General features: G+C 48.0%; 1 long non-coding RNA gene across 2 annotated transcripts in view; it reads right to left on the bottom strand.

Moving 5' to 3' along the window:
- The window catches only part of LOC308535856, a 128142-nt gene extending 113002 nt beyond the window's left edge, over window positions 1-15140 (bottom strand). The window contains exons 1-5 of one of the 2 annotated variants that reach the window (XR_013997306.1): window positions 14829-15140; window positions 12507-12631; window positions 9509-9649; window positions 1561-1696; window positions 700-1066 (exon numbers count right to left, since the gene is read on the bottom strand). This is a non-coding gene — a long non-coding RNA (uncharacterized lncRNA). Of the gene's footprint in view, window positions 1-699; window positions 1067-1560; window positions 1697-8912; window positions 9650-12506; window positions 12632-14828 lie in introns of those variants that run through there. The other variant, XR_013997307.1, reaches the window with a different exon arrangement.
- Between the last annotated feature and the right edge of the window lie 1425 nt (window positions 15141-16565).

The following is a 16565-nucleotide window of genomic DNA, read 5'->3' as shown; positions in this document are numbered from 1 at the left end:
TCTAATCCACTCGTCTGCTGATGGGCACTGAGGCTGTTGCCAAATCTTTGCTAAGGTGAATTGTGCTGCAATGAACATAGGGGTGCCTATGTCCTTTCTGATTGGTGTTTCTAGTTTCTTGGGATAGACTAGACCACCAGCTTATACCATGCACAAAAATAAACTCAAAATGGATAAAGGACTTAAACATAAGATAGGAAAGCACAAAAATATTGGAGGAACCCACAGGCAGCAAAATCGCAGACATATGCCAAAGCAATCTCTTCACCGATACGGCTCCTAGGGCAATGGGAACTAAAGAGAAAAATAAACAAATGGGACTACATCAAAATTAAAAGCTTTTGTGCAGCGACAGAGCCTTTTAAAAGGAGAAAATGAGCCTGGCCAGCGTGGCTCAGTGGTTGAGTGTTGACCTATGAACCTGGAGGTCACGGTTCGATTCCCGGTCAGGGCACATGCCCAGGTTGCAGGCTCGATCCCCAGTGTGGGGCGTGCAGGAGGCAGCCGATCCATGGTTCTCTCTCATCACTGATGCTTCTCTTTCTCTCTCCTCCTCCCTTCCTCTCTGAAATTAATAAAAATATATTTAAAAAATAAAAGGAGAGAACGAGCCAATAGGGAGGGAGGTGAGTGGGGGGTTCAGGAGTCTGGGAAGTGAAAAGTTAGGTGGGAAAGAGGGTGGGCCCACATGGGACGTACCTGGGTTTGTGAGCCAGCACACACCGACGTCAGGCTCCTGCCGTCTTCAGAAGGTGCAAACGTCCGGTGATAATACAGGTCCTGGGGCTGGGGCGCCGCTTGGCGACCGTGGTTAACAGCACTGCCTTTTACATCTGTCAGTTGTCAGGCCGACGGACAGGGTCCTCCCACCAGGAGCTGGCGGGGGCCACAGTAACCTGTTTAGGCTGAGTTTTCCCAGGCAGGCACTTCAGGGGGCCCCAGGGTCCATCTAGGGGTGCAGCTTGAGCTCTTAGAAATCTTTCGTGTTCGTCCACAGCCTCACAGGCCAGGCCAGGCGTGGATGGACAGGAGGGCTCCGTGGAGCCTGGCCGGGAGAATCTCAGTTCTAGAGGCGACAAGCCCAGAAAGAGGGGCCATGGGGAGGGAGGGAAGAAGAGGAAATGAGGAAGCTGAGAACGATGAAGGATTTCACAGAAGCCGGCCCTGCTGGGGTGCCACCCATGATGTTAGCTCTGTTACGGGCGCGTCCACCCAACAGCATATGGAGACAACGCCTAGGAAAGCCTTCTGCGGGGACAAGGGAGGTTAACCCGAGGTTTGTGTCGGGAAAGCAACGAGCCCCTAAGAGGAGAGGTGCACCGCGGGATGCAGGTGCCAGTGAGGTTTGGTTTTTTTTTTTCCAATCGTTAATTTCTTTATTGATTAAGGTATTACATATGTGACCTCATTCCCCCCCATAGCCCCCCCCACTCATGCCCTTGCCCCCCGTTGTCTGTGTCCATTGGTTGGGCTTATATGCAGTGAGGTTTAAGGTCTTGTAAAGGCTCGCCCCGCGCGCGGGGCAGGGGGAGCTGAGCGCCCCCTGCCTGCCAGCCTCACCTGTCTCGCTCCCATCAGCATCTCCCTTCAGCCCAGGACTCCTCTCTTCTCTAAGAGGATTCTGGTCTCCACGTCAGAGCCATCACGTGGGGAATTCTCCTCCAATTTGAATGTCTACCCAAGAGCATTCTTGCCTCTGGTTCAATACCGGCCCCAGAAAAATATAGATGTATTTTTAGAAATTACTGTATAAAAGAAAGAAATACTAAAAGAGAGAACGTTTACTAACATCTGTAGTTGCTACTGAAGGGGTGGCATTCTTATTCAAATAACATCGTTATAAACATAGTTTAAAATTCACATATGAATAGATTAAAACTGAATGGACGTATTTTTATTGCATGTAATATATTTAAAATAGTTTTTCTTGAAATGTTAACGTTTATTGCATGTAACTTTATTATATTTAAAACTGTTTTTGAGATATTAATGTTTATTGCATGTAAAAATAAAATAAAATACATACAAAAAAGCTGAATGGAAAGTCCTATATACCAAAATGAAGAAGTTGGGTTTCACATGATGATTTTTTAAAATATATATTTTTTTATTGATTGCGGAGAAGGGAGAGGGAGAGAGAGATAGAAACGTCGATGATTAGAGAGAATCATGGATTGGCTGCCTCCTGCACGCCCCACACTGGGGATCAAGCCCACAACCCAGGCCTGTGCCCTGATGAGGAATCGAACGGTGACCTCCTGGTTCATAGGTCAATGCTCAACCCCTGAGCCACATGATGTTTTTTGAATATAACTTTGTGAACATGAATTAAATATGTCTTTGGCCCGAATTGAGAAGGTGGGACACTCGGCCTTCAGGGTTCCTTTCCTGATGAACCTGGTGGGGAATCTGTCACAGGTGACAAGCCTGAACTTCACGGGTCCAGAAGGGTAAGATGAGGCGAGCACAGCAGGCCGTGTCTCTCCCACTGAACGGAGCGACAAGAGTTGGGAGACTCTGAAAGTAACTATTCAATCCCCGGCCCTGAAAAAAAAACACCTCCAGGTTTGGCAGAATATACCTCTCAGGCCATAAATCAACAGGAGAAAGAGGAAGAACACTGGATTGTGAAGAACTACTGACAGGGCCCGGCCGGTGTGGCTCAGTGGTTGAGCGTCAACCTATGAACCAGGAGGTCACAGTTCAATTCCTGGTTCCGGGCACATGCCCGGGTAGGGGGCTCGATCCCCAGTGTGTAGTGTGCAGGAGGCAGCTGGTCAATGAGTCTCTCTCATCACGGATGCTTCTGTTTCTCTCTCCCTCTCTATTCTTCTCTGAAATCAATAAAAATATTTTTTTAAAAAGGAACTACTGCCCTGGCCGGTGTGGCTCAGTGGGTAGAGCGTCGGCCTGGGGATTAAAGGGTCCCAGGTTCGATTCTGGTCAAGGGCATGTACCTTGGTTGCGGGCACATCCCCAGTAGGAGGTATGCAGGAGGCGGCTGATCGATGTTTCTCTCTCATCGATGTTTCTAACTCTCTATCCCTCTCCCTTTCTTTCTGTAAAAAAGTCAATAAAATATATTTTTTAAAGGGGAGTTACTGAAACAGTTGGCGCTGCATTTTCTTTTCTGTCCTGCGTGTATCTCCTAGCCTGAACTTAACGCATCGAGAAACCCAGAAGTGAGTGAGTACTGGTGGTGAAAAGCCCTCTCCTGCGAGCCTGAGGATTACAAGTTCAGGGATCACAGTTTCCCTCCCCCCTCTCCCCGCCTGCCTTTCTTTTCTCCAATCTCTCCCTCCCAAATCAGGAGATCTCCCTGTTGTCATGGTGACAGCGGCAGCTAAGGGAGGTCACACACACAAAAACAATGAGTAGGAAAACTTTCTCCTCCCCTGGGAGGGGTTGTAGTTCCAAGACCGTGGGGCCAACCCCTTATTTTTATTTTTCTCTCTTTCTACCCTCTGACCACATCAACCAATGAATGCATGAATAAGTGGAACAGCAACACACTCTCTCTCTCTTTCTCTCTCTCTCTCTCCCTTTCCTCTGTCTCTCTAAAAAATCAATCAATAAATAAAATAATCTATTTCAAAAAGAACAGTGGTAGTGTACAGCAGTGATCAATTTCTGGAATCATTGGTATCAGAGAATTTCCTTAACTGAAAAATAAAATTACACTATTTTTCTTTTCCATCTTCTTTCTTTTTGGTTACTGATGAAAACCGTTGCTTGACCAAACTTCTCGTCAGGCCCCTGAAACTTCCCCTTCGTCCCAGCTACTAGCACGCACTTCCTTATAAAACCTAATTTTAGCAAGAACCCTGCGAAGGCACTTTCTTTGCCAGAGACTCCCACCCCAGATGACTGACCATCCTCAATATGTAATGAAACAACAACAACTCCTCCTCCTCCTCCTCCTCCTCCTCCTCCTCCTCCTCTTCCTTCTTCCCCCCAGTTTGTGTCTGATGAGCCCAATCTGCCTTCAGCAGGAATCCTGTTAGGTCGATGTTGCCAGAACCTCTCTTACTCCTGTTTCCTCTTAGTAATGTTTTTAAAAAATATATTTTTTATTGATTTCAGAGAGGAAGGGATGGGGAGAGAGAGAAAAACATCCATGATGAGAGAGAATCATGGACTGGCTGCCTCCTGCATGCCCCACGCCTGCAACCCGGGCCTGTACCCTGACCGGGAATTGAACCCTGACCTCCTGGTTCATAGGTTGATGCTCAACCACTGAGCCACACCGGCCGGGCTTAGTGACATTTTATATGCTGATTCTCACCCCTACTCCTTGGCTATCAATTCTCACTTGCCTTTTGCCATATTTGGGATTGAGCCTAATCTTTCTCCTTTACTGTAAAACCCCATTGCATTGGCCACTGTACCTATTACAGTGGTCCTGAATACAGTCGGCCTTCCCATCTTTGTCACTGAATTATTTCTTTAACACTACCACCAACATATCTCCTCTTTAAAAAAAAAAAAAAAAAAAAAGTGTACTTTAAAAAAATACGAGGCCAAAAAAAAAAAAAAAAAAAGAGGAGACCTATGTAATACTCTTTGTAATACTTTAAGCAATAAAAAAAAACAAAACAAAAAACAAAAAAAAATAAAATAAAATAAAATAAAAAAATACCAGGGGATGGAACAATAGACCCAACTAATCTGTATAGCAGACCATAGTTTCTTTATGTTGGATGGGGATCTCTCCCTTCCCCTTACCTTCTGTAATATTCTTTAATTTAAATCCTTTATTGATTAAAGTACTACATGTCTCCTTTCCGCCAACCCTTGACCTCTCCCCGGCCTCTCCCACCCCCCACCTTTTGTGATAATGCTTAGACATTTCCTCATACAGCACAGAACGCAGATAAACTCAAAATAATTAACAACAAAAATCAAAATATGCATGACTTCCGAGGCTGGATACACGACAGTGTTGTTTAACCAGAATAAGCAAGGAGCTGAGATTAACCTCCCGGGTCGGACACGACCTTTTTATTGATCAAATCAGGCCGTTGTGGCTCCAGCTCTGCTGGAATCACAGCCACGCCCTCTGGGTACGTGTGGCCCACGGCTGCTTCCACGGAGCCCCTGCAGAGGCGAGCACCTGGCACAGAGCCCAGGAGGTCCCCCTACACATGCAACACCGGCCCTGGCCGGGGTGGCTCAGTGGACAGAGCGTCGGCCTGCGCACTGAAGGGTCCCGGGTTCGAATCCAGTCAAGGGCACAGGCCGGGGTTGTGGCTCCATCCCCAGTGGGGGGCGTGCAGGAGGCAGCTGACCCATGATTCTCTCTCATCACTGATGCGTCTCTCCCCCTCTCCCTCTCTGAAATCAATCAACCAATAAAAATATGTAATATCTGGTCCTTTACAGGAAAAAAAAAAAAAACAACCCAAATTTCCAGCCTTTGAATTACAGTTTGGGGGAAATTTTTAAAAAGGAAAAGAGAAGCCAGAATAGGAAGGGTCACGTGGTAAACCTGAGGGGCACCAAGGGGGGAACATTGGGGAGAAATTGGGGTGAAATTGGGGAGAAATTGGGGAGACATTGTGGGGGGGGAGTCTGACTTGAAGCCCCTAAAAGCCCCTCATATGAAAGATGTTTTCTTGGAAAAAAATTTTTTAAATTAGAGAATCAATTAAGCATCTTGATGGCAAGCTAAAAATGATGAACATTACAAAAACTGTTTTCCCACAGGAAAGACCTCGAGTTCAGAAATATGAGAAATATTTCAACCTTCCCAGTGAATGCGCTAAACAAACGGGAAAGCGGCTCCTATTTTAAAAGGAAGGGCAGGAATTTACGGTTTTCGGCAAATGTTTGCTAACTGTAAAACCGGGAAACGCCCCAGGACATAGTTTTTCGGAAAGAAAAAGAAACACACACACAAAAGAAACAAAAAAAACACCGAGGTTAACACAAAGTTTAAAAGCTAGAATGAAAACGATGATACGTAGCCTAGAGAGGGAAATTATTGGTGAGGAGAATACTTTTATTTTTAAAGTTTTTTGCGGCGCCAACGACCCACAGGAAATCCCCACCGGTGCCTTAAGGAGAAGGGACCGGAAGAAGATGGCGAAAACGGAAACCGGAAGGGAAAAGAAAGGACGCTGCACGTCTCCCGGCCCCGCCCACTCCCGGCGGACTCGCACAGGCCCCGCCCCTGGGGCTGCGGCTGGCCTGCGAGCTACGTGACCTTCCCGCCGTGCACTGCGAGCGAGCGAGCGAGCCGGCGGCACTCGCGCCATGGCCGCGCGCAGACAGCGGCGACAGGCCGGCCGGCCGCTCTGGCGGCAGTCCGCGCGGCCAGGGTGAGATCCGCGGGCTCTCGGGGGCCGCCGCTCCACTCGATCGGACTGCAGGACGTTTTAAACAATATCCCAGCAGGGCTTTCGCTATATAGAGAGGGAGACCGGAGAGGGAAACGGTGTTTGTAAACACAGGGCGGAACTAGTGTTACAAGCTTATGTGCGCCGTGTACGTGAGTGTTCACCGTAACACACTCCGGCGCGCCCCTACCGGTGAAGGAAGTCAATGCATCAAACCAGCTGCACGCGCGCCCACCCTCCTTTAACCCTTCAGGGACAAGCAGAAGCTGTAAAGTGGGCTGGGGCCAGGTTTCCCTGTGTCTTTACTGAGAATAATTAAAGATCACGTTTCTCCCACCTCACCCCCTCCGCCTCCTGCAGAAATGAGGCATGAAGTGTCACTTTCTTTTTTAAAGTTTCACTTTTGAAATAAATATATAGGGTGTCTCCCCCCAAAAAAGCGTATACAGCTGATAGCTCCATGGATGTTTCTTTATTTTCAGCTTGAACCCACTGGAATTCATAATTATTCAAAGTGTGCACACATTTTTGGGGGGGGGCGGGGGTGCCCTGTATTTAAAACCCCTGCTCCAGTGAACACAGGCATTCCTGGCTCCCGGATCCCATCTTTTTTTTTTTTTTTTTTTCCCCTGGACTTTTTAGCTCCCTTGTCCCCGGCCTCCCATCTTTCCCGATGCTAGATGGCGCTGTGAGTCCGGAGGGTCCCTGATTCCCCCCCAGAAACAGCAGAGCAAGGACGTCTGAAATTTGAGAAGGGGAGTTTTAAGCGGAGAAATAACCTGTGTTGGGAGCTGAACTGCCTCCTTCTAGGAAGAGCCTTCCCCGTCGGGCTCCAGCAAAGCAAGCCCGTTCCCCTGAAAATACTCCATTTTTCTGGGGCCAGCCTGATGCTTGCTTTCGCTCTCGGTTCCCCCACCCCGGACTCTTCAGCTGCCGCAAAGAGTTTGACTCTAAACCAGCGGTTCTCAACCTTCCTGAGGCCGCGACCCTTTCATACAGTTCCTCATGTGGTGGTGACCCCCAATTTCATTGTGACAAATGGAACATCATTAAAGCATAGCGATTCATCACAAAAACTATGTAATTATAGATGTGCTTTCCGATGGTCTTAGGCGACCCTTGTGAAAGGGTCGTGTGACCCCCAAAGGGGTGGCGACCCACAGGTTGAGAACCGCTGCTCTAAACTGTATTTTTTTTCCCCTTAAAGTGTACAAGACTGCCCTAGCTGGTGTGGCTCAGTGGGTAGAGCGTTGGCCTGCAGACTGACAGGTCCCAGGTTCTATTCGGGTCAAGGGCACATGCCCGGGTTGTGGGTTCGATGCCCAGAGAGTGGTGTGCAGGAGGCATCCGATCATTGACTCTCTTTCATCATTGATGTTTCTCTCTCTCTCCTCCTTTCCTCTGAAATCAATAAAAATATCTTTTAAAAAATGTATACGATTCCCAGACTCTCATTTTAATTACACCAGCTGTGGTCCTAGTAATCAGACCCTGATGAAAACAAAACCAACCAACCAAAAAAACTCTATGAAATCCCAACACGTTAACAGGTAATAAAATCCTACAAAAACCTAGCCCAGAGAGCATGTACTTCCAGCTTTCGTCAGGGGTTCTGAAATGGCTACTTGCCACGTGGTATCTCAGATCTTTCGACTTCTACACATTCGCTGGTCCCTCTGTGAATACAAGTCAGTCCTTATTCTGTCGTCCCTAGCGCTGATGTGTGTGGCTTCTGCTACTTATCCTTTATGTATTCAATCATAAATTGCTTCCTCCAGGAAACCTTCAATGACCCCTTAAATTCCGGCTGCATAGCAGTACATCCTGTGGCTTGCGACAGAATAACACAGGGTCCTCGCTAGTGCACGTCTAGTCTGATTTCCGTTGCTGCTTTAAATCTCTACTTGACTGATGGCTCACGTGAAGGAGACCCTGGATCTTTGCTGTTCATGTATCCAGTCCACACGGGAGGCAATCCTCACATGACATAAAGCTGCCACTCAATTTTTTTTTTTTTTAGTTTTCCAAAAACAAATGGGTCAGACTCAATTGTCTTCACATATACCAATACTAGTGAATAACTGGGTAGAGAAGCTAAATTATATTTTACAAGAGCATCAGAAATATGATCTACAGCCCTACCTCGTTTGGCTTAGTAGAGCGTCGGCCTGTGGACTGAAGGGTCCTGGGTTCGATTCTGGTCAAGGGCATATGCCCGGGTTTTGGGCTCGATCCCCAGTAGGGGGGCGTGCAGGAGGCAGCTGATCAATGATTCTCTCTCATCATTGATATTTCTATCTCTCTCTCTCCCTCTCCCGTCCTCTCTAAAATCAATTTTAAAAAATATATTTTATTTTATTTTAAATATATTTTATTGATTTTTTACAGAGAGGAAGGGAGAGAGATACAGAGTTAGAAACATCGATGAGAGAGAAACATCGATCAGCTGCCTCCTGCACATCTCCCACTGGGGATGTGCCCGCAACCAAGGTACATGCCCTTGACCGGAATCGAACCTGGGACCTTTCAGTCCGCAGGCCGATGCTCTATCCACTGAGCCAAACCGGTTTCGGCTTAAAAAATATATTTTAAAAGGAGAAAAGAAAATATGATCTACATAGGGATAAACTACAAAGGGACACAACAGAAATTTGGGGGATGATGAAAAACGTTCTGGATCTGAATGATGGTTGTGCTTGCATGCCTGGATGTATCTGCTGAAATACACTGAACTATCTACTGGAAAAGAGATGAATGTCAGCTGAACAAACCCAACTTAAAAAGAAATGGGTTATGGTATCAATGTCCTTACTTTTGTTCTTTCCTTCTTTAATTAGTAGTGCCCCCCGAAATGTTACAAATAGGGTTAGCACTTTGGGATCTCACATTTCACTTTTAAAATGTGGGCATTTCCGTGGGCACCATATAATGGGTTCTTTGATTTTTTTTGGGGGGGGGGCTGCCACTTGCTACTATAGGTCACAGCTCGAGGCCATCCCCCCTGTAGAGAGAGTATTTGGAGAGTTGTATTGTCACTAGGCCAAAGGTGAGATATCAAGGCCACATCTCAGTGTGGTGTCCAAAGAATGTGCTGCCGAAGAGCGCTGGGGAGGAGGCAGGCAGATAAAACATTTAACATTCCTGATTTTTTTTTTTTTTTTGCTACTTACGTGCCATTGGCCACTGGGCTTTCATACTGAGGCATGAGCCGTGTGGAGTCTGGCTGCTGGGCTGTTGGTCCAGTCCGGCCATTGTCTGTGTGGCTTCGGGCAAGTGTCTTCACCCACCCACCCGTGCCTCAGATTTCTGATCTGGAAAATAGTGAGAAGAGTCTTGATGTGGCCGTAGCCCGTTTGGCTCAATGGATACAGCACTGACCCTCGGACGGAAGGGACCCGGGTTCGAATCTGGCCAAGGGTACAGATGTACCTTGTCCAGGAGGTGCAGGAGGCAATCAGTCAATGTGTCTCTCTCATATCGATGTTTCTCTCTGTCTCTCCCTCTCCCTTCCATTCTCTCTAAAAATCAATGGGAAAATATCCTTGGGTGAGGATTAACAAAAAAATAAATAAATAGAGCCCTAACCGGTTTAGCTCAGTGGATAGAGCATTGGCCTGCGGACTGAAGGGTCCCAGGTTCGATTCCGGTCAAGGGCATGTACCTTGGTTGTGGGCACATCCCCAGTAGGGGGTGTGCAGGAGGCAGCTGATGGATGTTTCTCTCTCATCGATGTTTCTAACTCTCTATCCCTCTCCCTTCCTCTCTGTAAAAAAATCAATAAAATATATTTTAAATAAAAAAATAAATAGAGGTAGGAAAAAAGGGGTCTTGGTGTGGTATTTTGAAACGGAGAGGTCAGAATCCATCTGGATCTGAATACTGTGGCTGAGCCCACTGGTATCTTACTGTCTGTTGAGCGTGGTTCTAGGAACTCTCCGTGAATGTCCCACTGCAGCGCGGGGCTGAATCTTAGCTCAGGTTCTGTCTCCTGAGGTGCTTCCATAAAATGCAGTCAGTGTTTCTACGTGGGGAGTCCCAGACCCAATTCCCCATGTCCCTCCGTCCGGGTGGCTATTCTGTCTTTTTTTCCTTTAAATGTTCACATTTTTTAATGCTTTTTAAATTGATGTTTAGAGACATTGGAAAGGAGAGGGAGAGACAGAAGCATGGATGAGAGAGATACATTGATCGGCTGCCTCCTGCACCTCGCCGCCAATGAGGGATGGAGCCTGCAACCCGGGCACGTGCCCTGACTGAGAATCAAACCAGAGACCTCTTGGTGCACGGGGTGATGCTCAACCACTGAGCCACACAGGCTGGGCCAGATGGCTATTCTGATTCTACGTTCAGAATCTCTCCAGGGGAGGTGGGGGTGGTTTCCTCCTGACTCCTGATCCAAAAACCAAGAAGTAAGCAGTAGCCAGTTTGTGCTCTGTGGCTTTTTCTTTTTTTTTTTTTAATAAATATATTTTATTGATTTTTTTTACAGAGAGGAAGGGAGAGGGATAGAGAGTTAGAAACATTGATGAGAGAGAAACATGCATCAGCTGCCTCCTGCACACACCCCACTGGGGATGTGCCCACAACCAAGGTATATGCCCTTGACTGGACTTGAACCTGGGACCCTTCAGTCCGCAGGCCGACGCTCTATCCACTGAGCCAAACCGGTTAGGGCCTCTGCGGCATTTTTGTTCTGTACTGCTGCTCACCAGCTTCAGAGACACCTCCCTGACATTAACACTAAAGTATGTCTTGAGCCCTAGCTGGTTTGGCTCAGTGGATAGAGCGTTGGCCTGCGGACTAAAGGGTCCCGGGTTCAATTCCGGTCAGGGGCACATGCCCCGGTTGCAGGCTCGACCCCCGGTGGGAGGTGTGCAGGAGGAGGCTGCTGATCAATGATTCTCTCTCATCACTGATGTTTCTATCTCTCTCTTCCTCTCCCTTCCTTTCTCAAATCAATAAAAATATATTTTTAAAGTAAAATATGTCTTGAGTATAAACAAGTGCTACCTACACATTTAATTCCCGCAAATCTTTTTTTTTTTTTTCCTGGTTAATCCTCACCTGAGGATATTTTTCCATTGATTTTCAGAGACAGTGGAAGAGGAGAGAGGCAGAGGCAGAGGGAGAAACACTGGTGTGACAGAGACACACCCACTGGTCGCCTTCTGAACGGGCCTGGACTAGGGCCGGGGACCGAGCCTGCCACTGAGGTACGTGCCCTTGACCGGAATCGAACCCGGGGCCCTTCAGTCCACAAACTGACCCTCTATGCACCGAGCCAAACCAGCCAGGACCCCTCAAATCTTTATGAGGGAGCCACTGTTGTGACTGCCGTGGAGCTTATAACAAAATCATGTCTTTAAAACATGGCTGGAAGCCATCAATGATTCTGTCTCATCCTTGATATTTCTCTCTCTCTCTCTCTCTCTGTCTCTTTCTCTCTCTCTCCCTCCCTTCTTCTCTGAAATCAATAAAAGTATATATATATTTTTTAATATATTTTATTGATTTTTTACAGAGAGGAAGGCAGAGGGATAGAGAGTTAGAAACATCGACCAGCTGCCTCCTGGACACCCCCCACTGGGGATGCGCCTGCAACCAAGGCACATGCCCTTGACCGGAATCGAACCTGGGACCTTTCAGTCCACAGGCCGACGCTCTATCCACTGAGCCAAACCGGTTTGGCAATAAAAGTATATTTTTAAAAAACGCATGGCTGGCAGCCTTGGGTCTAGTAAGCGGTAGCCTTGGTCAGTCCCTCAGGTTCCTGTTTCACCAGCTTCTTAGGAGCGTGTCGAGCTGGAAGCAGCACTGGGATGGGTCCCTGCCTGGAGTGGCCCAGGTACAGACGAGGGGAGGGTGACAGACTCTGCACACTGTTCACGCAAGACCTACCTCGGGCCCTGACCGGTGTGGCTCAGTGGACAGAGCGTCGGCCTGTGGACCGAAGGGTCCCAGGTTTTATTCCGGCCAAGGGCACGTACCTCAGTTGCGGGCTCCTCCCTGGCCCGGGCCGCGTGCGGGAGGCAACCAATCGATGTGTTTCTCTCACATCGATATTTCTCTCCGTCTTTCCCTCTCTCTTCCACTTTCTTTGGAAAAAATCAATGGAAAAATATCCTCGGGTGAGGATTCACAAAAAAAGAGAAATAGGAAAAGACCTACCTTGGTGCACTTCATCACACTGTCCTCTGAGTCCGGCGATAAGAAGGGGGGGGGGGCCGTGCCAGCTCGCGTGCAGACAGGGTTGCTGGGAGCATCATGGGGCCACGGAGATGCGGGTCACAGAACTGGGGGGGAAAGTGCAGGAGGAAAAGGCAAAGTCATGAGAAAGTCATCAGAACATGGCCTTCCACCCTTTCACCTCGTGATGGCAAAAACGACAAGAGGGTTTGCCCTGGCCGTTGTAGCTCAGGGGTTAGAGCATCAGCCCTCGCACCAAAGGGTCCAGGGTTCAATTCCTGGTCAAGGGCACATACCTGGGTTGCAGGTCCAATCTCCACCTTGGTTGGGCACATTCAGGAGGCAACCAGTTGATGTGTCTCTCTACATCGATGTTTCTCTCTTTCCCTCCCTCCCTCCCTCCCTCTGTCCTGTCCTTTAGACTCTCTCTCTCCCTCCTTTTTACTCTCTCTAAAAAAAAAATCAATGGAAATAATTTCCTTGGGTGAGGATTAAACAAAAATAAAATAAGAATACAAGGTCTTGTCCGACCGGTATGGCTCAGTGGTTGAGCACCGACCTATGAATCAGGAGGCCATGTTTCAATTCCCAGTCAGGGCACATGTCCAGGTTACAGCTCAGTCTCCATTGGGGTTGGGGGTGGGGTATGCAGGAGGCATCCAATCAGTGATTCTCTCTCATCACTGATGTTTCTATCTCTATCTCTCCATCCCCCTTCTAAAATCAATAAAAACAGCCCTAGCTGGTTCAGCTCAGTGGATAGAGCATCAGCCTGTGGACTGAAGGGTCCCGGGTTTGATTCTGGTCAAGGGCGCATGCCTGGGTTGCAGGAGGTGGCCAATTGATGGTTCTCTCTCATCACTGATGTTTCTGTTCCTCCCTCTCCCTTCCTCTCTGAAATCAATAAAAATATATTTTAGAAAGTAACAATGATAAAATCAACAAAGACATATTTTTTAAAAATTAAGGTTGATGGTCTCATAGAGTCAAGATGAGGAGTGATTTTTTCCCTGAGACCTGACCTTTAGAGTCTGTAGAAGAGTATTCACCCCCCACCCCACCCCGCAGAGCTCCTGACTGCAGACATACCCTTTGGAGTAAACGCATCCATCAAGGGAGCATGGGTTTGCTCTGTTGGTTGCTCACATCATCATAAGCCCAGAACAAAGGGTCCCTCCCGGATAGTTTTTATGGCCATTAATTCGAGGATTGCATCACTTGCATAGCAGACACAGGCTACTGCGTCTCAGAGATGCCCCTGTTAAGGCTGCTTCCTTGTCAGAGGGTGTGTTTCTTTCTACAGAAACCTGCTGGCATTGGTGCCTTTCACGTTAAAGACCCTAAGTAGGTCCTAGTCTGCTCATGGGAGCCTTGAATTGCTTCTACCCAAAGGCTGCTTTTGTGTCCCTTGTTAGATAGATAGATAGATAGATAGATAGATAGATAGATAGATATCTAGACCTAGATCTATCTATCTATCTATCTATCTATCTATCTATCTATCTATCCTTTTGAGAGAGGGAGGGAGAGGGACAGAAACATCAATGATGATAGAGAATCATTGATGGGCTGCCTCCTGCACACCCATCCCCACCCTGGGGATCCAGCCCGCAACCTGGGCTTGTGCCCTGATGGGGAATCAAACCCTGACCTCCTGATTCATGGGTGGATGCTCAACCACTGAGCCACACGGGTGGGCTGGGTCTCTTGGTTTCACGGGAGGCATTCCCTGTTCCACGCCGACGGAAGTCACACCACAAACAGCCTGTTCCCAAAGACCTATGTCAGAGAGGGGTCAAAGGTTGAGCCTGAAACAATAGCCATCAATGAATCAGCGAAATGACCAGAGAGGTGGATACGTACAATTTCTGGAAAACACTCCCAACAGGGACCATGCCTTGTCCGCCCTTCCAAAATAACTAACTAACAACAACAACAACAATAATAATAATAACAACCATGCAATGCAGTACAGAGAGATGTCTGAAAAGATGACCCTAACAGAAGAAATATAATGAGGCACGCCATGCAATATACAGAAGATGCCGGCTATAATAGGCTTGTACCCGTAAAAGCCCCCCTAATCCTAGGAACCCATGTCACCCCAATAAAAGTCATTAAATTTTTTTTAAAGAAAAATGATTATGAATGCATTTTGGGGGGCGGGGAAAGAGAAAGGTGTACACCATGCAAAACAGAGGGATCTGGCCGTAGACCCGACTTGTGTCATCTGCAGCCAGGCGCGTCTGCACAGCTGCGGCAGCGGACATCTGCACGCGAGCACGGAAAAGCGAGAAGGAATACCTGTGACAGCGCCGGCCTGGGGGGGACAGACAGCAGGCAGGGCGGCTCCGGAGCGGATTCTCCAAACCGGCAGCGCGGACAGCGGGCATCCCCCCGGTGCAGCCGACCCTCCGGCGGAGCGGAGGCCAGTGGTCCCCGCGGGGCCCGGACGCCGTGTGTCCGGCAGGCCCCGCCCTCGGGTGGATGGGCGACGCTGGGAGGGGGCAATGGGTTGAGCGCGCTCGGGGAGGCCGTCTGCGCATGCGCAGGAGGCGCCCACCCCTGCTGGCTTTGGGGGTTGCGGAGCCTGGAAGAGAAATTCCTGGAGGCCCCAGGGAAGCCGAAGGGGGGGCGTGTCGCGGGAGAAAAAAAAAAAGTGCACTGGGCAAGGCCTCTCCATAGTTAAAGCGGGGAATGGGGTTGGGGAGATCGCGCTAAAATGGGCAAGAATTCTGGGGACATAAATTTCAACATTTTCTATCGCATCCTGGCTGGGGCGGGGGGTGAGGGCGGGGGTGCGGGGGGCGCGGGTATGGGCAGTTAGAGACACGCAGACCTGGAATCATGGTCCTAGGGAACCATCCCCCTCATTTTTTTTTTGTTAGGAGTGGTCTGGGTGTTGTGGTTATAAAGAACACCCTTATGGCCTGGCCGGTGTGGCTCAGTGGTTGGGCGTCCACGTAGGAACCAGGAGGTCATAGGTTCGATTCCCAGGCAGGACACACGCCCAGGTTGCAGGCTTGATCCCCAGTAAGGAGTGTGCAGGAGGCGGCTCATCAGTGATCCTCTCTCGTCATTGATGTGTCTATCTCCCTCCCCCCGTCCTCTCTGAAGTCAATTAAAAGTATATACACTAAAACAGTGGTTCTCAACCTTCCTCATGCCGCGACCCTTTCATACAGTTCCTCATGTGGTGGTGACCCCCAACCATGAAATTATTTTCGTTGCCACTTCATCACTGTCATGTTGCCACTGTTATGAATCGTCATGTAAATATCTGTTAGGCAGGATGGATTTTCACTGTTACAAATTGAACATCGTTAAAGCATAGTGGTTAATCACAAAAACAACATGTAATTATATGTGTGTTTTCTGATGGTCTTAGGCGACCCCTGTGAAAGGGTCATTCGACCCCTAAAGGGGTCGCGACCCACAGGTTGAGAACCGATGCACTATAAGCTTAAATTTAAAAAGAATACCCTTATTGCCCTGGCCTACGGGTAGCTCAGTTGGTTAGAGCATTGTCCTTATACACCAAGGTCATGGGTTTGATCACTGGTCAGGGCACATGCAAGAATCAATCGATGTTTCTCTCTCTCTCTTCCTCTCTGAAAATCAATCAATAAATTTTTAAAAAAGAATACCCTTATTTTATAAGCATGCAGGCAGCAATTGTCATAAGGTCATATTTATGCTAACATCCTCGACTTCACACGTGTGGATGTAGATGAGTTTGCTCCAGCAATGTATTGATCATTTCAAACCGGGTGATTCGATATAGGTGTTCATTTTACCATTCCTTCTGCTTTTCTATTTAAAAAAAATTTCCATTTTCATTATGCATTTAAAAACAGGCAATTCAAGAAAAATGTTATGTGCCAGATTATATACGAAAAGGCAAAAGGTGCTGGGATATCAAATCTTGCATGAGCTGTTTCAGTCCCTTAAATATTTCCCAACTTTCTATAACAATCAAATGATATTGGCCCTGGCGGGTCTGGCTCGGTGGTTGAGTGTCCGCCTGCAGACTGAAGGGTC

The sequence above is a fragment of the Myotis nattereri genome, assembly GCF_964212035.1.
Source record: "Myotis nattereri genome assembly, chromosome: 21".
Classification (NCBI taxonomy): domain Eukaryota; kingdom Metazoa; phylum Chordata; class Mammalia; order Chiroptera; family Vespertilionidae; genus Myotis; species Myotis nattereri.
This window is presented reverse-complemented; position numbering and strand designations above follow the sequence as displayed.